The sequence below is a fragment of the Lutra lutra genome, chromosome 2 (genome assembly GCF_902655055.1).
Source record: "Lutra lutra chromosome 2, mLutLut1.2, whole genome shotgun sequence".
Taxonomy (NCBI): Eukaryota; Metazoa; Chordata; class Mammalia; order Carnivora; family Mustelidae; genus Lutra; species Lutra lutra.
Window position 1 is genome coordinate 161,326,221 of NC_062279.1, and position 5,483 is coordinate 161,331,703.

General features: G+C 51.3%; 1 long non-coding RNA gene across 1 annotated transcript; it reads left to right on the forward strand.

Annotated features, from left to right (window-relative positions):
- Nucleotides 1-2,007: 2,007 nt before the first annotated feature.
- On the forward strand, nt 2,008-5,261 carry LOC125094333 (uncharacterized). The gene is made up of 3 exons (XR_007125466.1): nt 2,008-2,127; nt 2,285-2,510; nt 4,931-5,261. It is a non-coding gene; the product is annotated as an uncharacterized LOC125094333 (long non-coding RNA).
- The last annotated feature ends 222 nt before the right edge of the window (nt 5,262-5,483 follow it).

Sequence of the window (5,483 nt, forward strand, 5' to 3'; positions counted from 1 at the left end):
CCTCCTGGGCAATGCCCTGCCTCCTTCAGCTGCATCCCCCCCCCCACCCGCCTGTGACCCGCAGACGCGTCCCAGTGAAGCGCCCCAATGTTGTGAATGCGCCCTGGTGGGCGGGGTGAGCAGCGGCGGGGTTCATTTGTATGCCGCACTCTGGATAAAAGTGATAAGGCCCCAAACACTCCAAGGAGACCACGCGGATGAAACCTCCGCGCGGCTGGCTCCGGAGGCGAGCTATTTATAGAATCCAAATATCAGCATTTTCCACCCATTTACACAAAGCAATTTCAGCCTTTTCAGATGAGAAAAGAGCAGCCCGGGCTGTCATTCATTCCGGTGCTGGAATCACTTTTGGGGCCAGGAAGCCCTGATTTTATAGGAAACCTCGAGGCAGGCTCGGATTAAAGATCAATGGCCACATAAAATGTAGGCTGTCATATTTTCGCTGCGAACTTGTCCTGGTAATAAAAAATGTTGTTTTAGTAAATAAACTCGGGGAGATGCATTGCCGGCTGCTGTTTATCCCCCAGCCTCACCCTGAGCACTTGGAGCAAAGGACTCAGAGATAGAAAGAGACACAGGAGCTTCTGGTGGGAGCCAGCACCCACCCTCCCTCCAGCCCCGGAACCCTCCAGCCCTGGAACCCGCCAGCGGCCCACCTGGCCCCTGATGCGCTCGCGGCCGCAGAGCCCACTTCACCTGCCAGGTATGTTCCCAAAGACAGGCTCACTCTGCTGCTGCTTTAAGAAAAGTTTGAAATGTGTTTGTAAATAATAGTGAGGCTGGCAGTGGAGCTAGCCGTCTAGCGGTGCAGACTCTTGGGACACATGGACTTGGGGTCAAGGCCAGGCCCCAGTGCATCCTCACTGCCTGCGTCTGGGGACATTAACCTGATACCACTGAAGATCGGTTTCTCATCTGTTAGGTGGGGGCCGGTGACCTCTCTCTCTCTCTCTCTCTCTCTCTCTCTCGTTGGACTAAGAATCTTGTGCCGACCATGTCCTCCAAACATCCATTCCCTCCCGCACCACACCCTGATTTGGCAAACAGAACGCAGAAGGGAGCCGGCAAGGGGTTGTCTCTTTTCCAGGTGTCATCTGGTCATTGCTCTCTTCCTCCGCCACTCACCCATCTGCTTGCTGTCTAGACCACTGGTCCTCCAACTTTAGGAACATCCTCAAAATCATCCGGACGGCTTGCTAAACCCCCTTCCCCACCCAACCCCTTGGAGCGCTAAGCTCCATTCCCAGTCTCTGATTCCCTTAGAGTGGGGTGGAGTCTGAGAATTCACATTCCTAATAAGTTCCCAGCTAATGCCAATGACACTGATTCCGTTCCAGGCCCACACTTGGAGAACCGATGGTCTGGAGAAACCAATAGGAACAGTGAGGGACCAGAAAGTTCTGCTCCTACTAATCACATCTTGTAGAGTGGCAGTGATTAAGCCCTTTAGGTTTTGATGAGTCTGGACCTCTGAAACACCAAGAAAAATAACTAATTACACATGGAGATGAAAGCCATGTAGGAAAACTCAGTGTCCTGAGAGAGCATATAGGAGGCCCTGATTTAGGATCATCAAGGCCTGCTCTGAGCCCAGAGTAATAGAAGCGGAGAATGAGGATGGGTGAAATGAGCTAGATGAGGAACCGGCAAGGAGCCCTGCAGGAAGGGGGCCTGGCACATGCTTGGAGCCACATTGCCAAAGGAGAGAATATAGTAAATATGAGTTCCCAGCCCAAAGAAACCAACTCCCAGCTGTGCTCTCATTGAGATTCATTGGCAAGAGGTCAAAAGGGAGACTCCCAACTTCCATGTCACCGCCCACCCCTCCCTAGGGGCCCCTCCCCCCTGCCCCAGCACTGTCAAGTCCTGGGGCAGAGTGCTCTGCCCGTGTAGACTGTTCTCTCATTGCATGTTGTTTCGGGTGGGGATTGCTGCATAATAAACCCCAACACTGGGTTCTCCCACTTTGGGGGGGTTGGTTGGTTCTTCGGTCGGCACCGCCCTGGCTCACATGGGCAGGCACACTCTGCGGGTGGGTGGCCTGGGGCAGCAGGGCACCTCTGTCCATATGGTGTTTCCTCACAGGATCTTTGTGCCATGGCTATCTCAGAGCAAGTTTCCAAGAGGGTGAGTTGGGAGGCCTAAGTCCCGCTGAGGCCGAGGCTCTAGAACATACCTACTATCACTTATGCCGCTTTCTATTGGTCGAAGTAAATTAGAAGGCAGGAGGTAGGGAGAAGAGTCTTACTCTTTTCTGTTTTCTTCCTGTTCCCATCCACATCAGCAACAGCTCTCAGACCTCAAGAAAGGGTCTGGAGAGTGATAGTCTGAAGGCTGGCTTCATTTCTCAACAATGCTGCAATGGGCCCAGGTTCCTATCTTCCTACTCTGTCACCTGTGGGAATTGTCTCTTCATCTTCATGCCTGTCACCTCATGGTAGCAAGATGGTTGCTGCAGTTCCAGACATCATGGCTACATTAAAGGCGGAAAGCAGAGATGGCTTTGAGAGGTAATGAGAAAGAACTTCTTCCTTCTCTCTCTCCCTCTTCTTTGCTCACTCTCTCTCTCTCTCTGTCTTAAGATTTCCTCAACAGACTTTCCCCCACACTTCATAGACCCAAAGTAGGACAGTACGCCATCCCTAGCTGCATGAGACGCTGGTTAATGTAATATCTAGCAAAGGAGGATGCGATTACCACAACAGGCTGAGGTCAATCATCATTCCCTATCCAGAGCTCCACTTACTCCCTGAAAAAAGTCAGGGCTCTATTCTCAGTAGGGGGAGTAATGAGAAATGTTGCAGAGAAAACGGTCTCCATCCAGCCCTGGGCTCAGCCTGCCTCCCTTGCCCCCTGGCTGATCTGCAGTCACTCCACTTTGCTCCCCTCCAAGTCTCCTTACCCCAGGCTTGCTACAACCTCTGCACAGCTCCCCCCTCACAACCTCTGGGCACCCCCCATCAAAACACAGGAAGGGAAGACAAAGAAAGGAGCTTTGGTCCTCCTGCTACTGGGTGTGTAGGCAACTACACAAGACTGGGGTCCTGTGCTGCAGCCCTCTGGTCTCCCTCTCTGCCTTGGCTCCCACACTCTTGGCCAAGGACCCTCTTTCTGGCCACTTAAGGAGACAGAGCTCCCCTTCCAAGCTCTGCTTTTCCACATATGCTCTCAGTTCCCCCAGAAGAGAGGTTCAGGCCTTAAAAAAAATTCAGAGTCCCACCAGGGCCCTGTCTTCCCATTCTTCCTGCAACTGCCCAGTCATGGCCTTCCTGTGTTAAATAGGGAAATAAATGACTTTAGAAGAATGCTTTTCCCTTACTCGAGCAGGCTGAAGACCCCAGCCCAGGAAGCCTGGGCATGCCACCTCAGGGACATTTGACTGCCCACTCCCCACCCCTGCCTCTCCACCATCACCCATAGCTGAAACGTATGGTCAGACTGAGAGTTGGGGTTCCCTGGGGGTCCCTTCCCCTAAGCCATGAGCACCCAGTGGAAAAGCTCCAGGACCCAGGCTCTCTAGCGCACGCATGCCTATCTGGATATTTCAAAAGTTATTCACTCCACCAGCGGCCAGCAGGGTACAGAAAAGCAAAGACCCAGGCACGTGACCTTTCCAGTCTCCACGTGATACCCTTTTTCTCCATGACCTCTTGGGGCCAGAAGGGTGAGAAAGGCATTTCCACCTCCTTCGTGTTATCCCCTCCTTCCCTGCTCTATTCCCAGGGCCTCAAACTGTGCCTGACACACAGTGGGTGCTTAGCACATGTACTCTGGATGGTTGAGCACCTAACGTCCAGCCCATTCTCCCCCGACCCTCACCTTGGCTCTTCCTAGCCTTCCCTGCCTATCCTTTAGTTTCCTGCACACACTCGCATTTTCCAGAAAGCCCTCCCATCCTCTGAGCAACTAGAATGAATTGAGAGTTTCTTCTTTCTCCCTCTGGCCTCTCCCTGAGCTTCATCCCCGCCCCCTCTGCTTAGAAAGGAATTTTTTTTTTTTTTATTTTTTTAGCTTTGTGTTAGATCAAGTTGCATTTGAGCCCTACTCCCATTCTAGGTGTTTGTTCCTTGCTGAGGAGAACAAGAGACATTTTATTCTGCGTTATATTTGTTCCCCCTGCCTCTTACCCCCATTTCCTGGGGCCATCACCGTGCTTGGCACACAATGGGTGAATACTTGTTGAACTACTACTAATTATTATTAAATTGTTCATATGTATATTACGTTGCATATAACATGTATATGTATTATATTTACCTATGTTAGATGGATGTTGTATATGTATATATAATACACTATGTATGTTATATATACAAGTTATAATGGGTCTTCCTCTACATTCTTAGCATTTTATTAACTCATTCCATCCTCCCAGCAGCCCTGAAGGTTGTCCAGGGCCACACAGTCAGTAGGGGGGAGGCCTGGGAAGCTGCCACTGGAGGGGGCCTGGTTTTAAAAATACATTCTTTTTAAAGATTTTTTTTTATTTTAGAGAGAGAGAGAGAGAGAGAGCATGAGTGGGGGAAGGAGCAGTAGCAGAGGGCATGGGTGGGCTGAGGGAGGGAGAATCTCAAGCAGATCCCCCGCTAAGCATGGAGCCTGACTCGGGGCCCAATCTCAGGACCCTGAGATCATGACCTGAGCCAAAACCCAGAGTCAGATGCTCAACGGACTGCGCTCCAACAGTGTCTTCTAAGAGAAAGGTGTGGGCTTTTGGAGTGCCGCAAATTCAGGAAGGCTTCTTGAAGGTAGGGGTAGATTCCATGGTTATTTAAAGGAGAGGAAGAGCATTTTCTAGGTGGGAGGAGGCAGAGGAAAACAAGGCAGAATAGGGGGTCCACGACAGGAGGTGTTTGCCCTTTTTCTATCCCTCACTCATCTGGCCCTAAGTCAGCGAACTTGAAAGAGCAACTGCTTTATTTGGTTCCAGGCAAAGATGGTTCCAACAAACATTATCCAGGATATGCTGACTGTACCAGCCTCATCGCTGCTGGAAAAGGCGCCCCGTCTCAGCGCATCAGACCTTTAGTAAGAGTTTACGGTCCGTTTTCAAGGTGCATTACCTTCCACATAGGTATTCCGTGGATTGCAGAGATGCCATCCACCGTAGCTAAAGGGCTCCATCTCCATCTGCATAATTCCCGATGCTGTCAGTCGGCATGACATGTGTGCACTGGGTCTCTCACGGCCATCTGGCAGCCTCTCTGAAATCACAGCTTCCCCTGCAGCCCCCAACCCTGTCCTCCATCAGGAGTGGGGTCCCTGAGCCAAGACTATCGGTAAAGCATGATCAGGACGTATGGATGCTGGTGTGATGATTTAGCTGCGTCACTTGCCTTCTGACATTTCCATAGCTCTTCCCGGCTTCACCTCTGTGGCTGGCCGGTTGAAAGCGGCAGGAGGCAACAGGCAGAAATTGAATTTTCCACAGTATGCTCATTTGGGTGGCTCATTCCTCAGTTCTATGGGCAGCTACCTGGGAA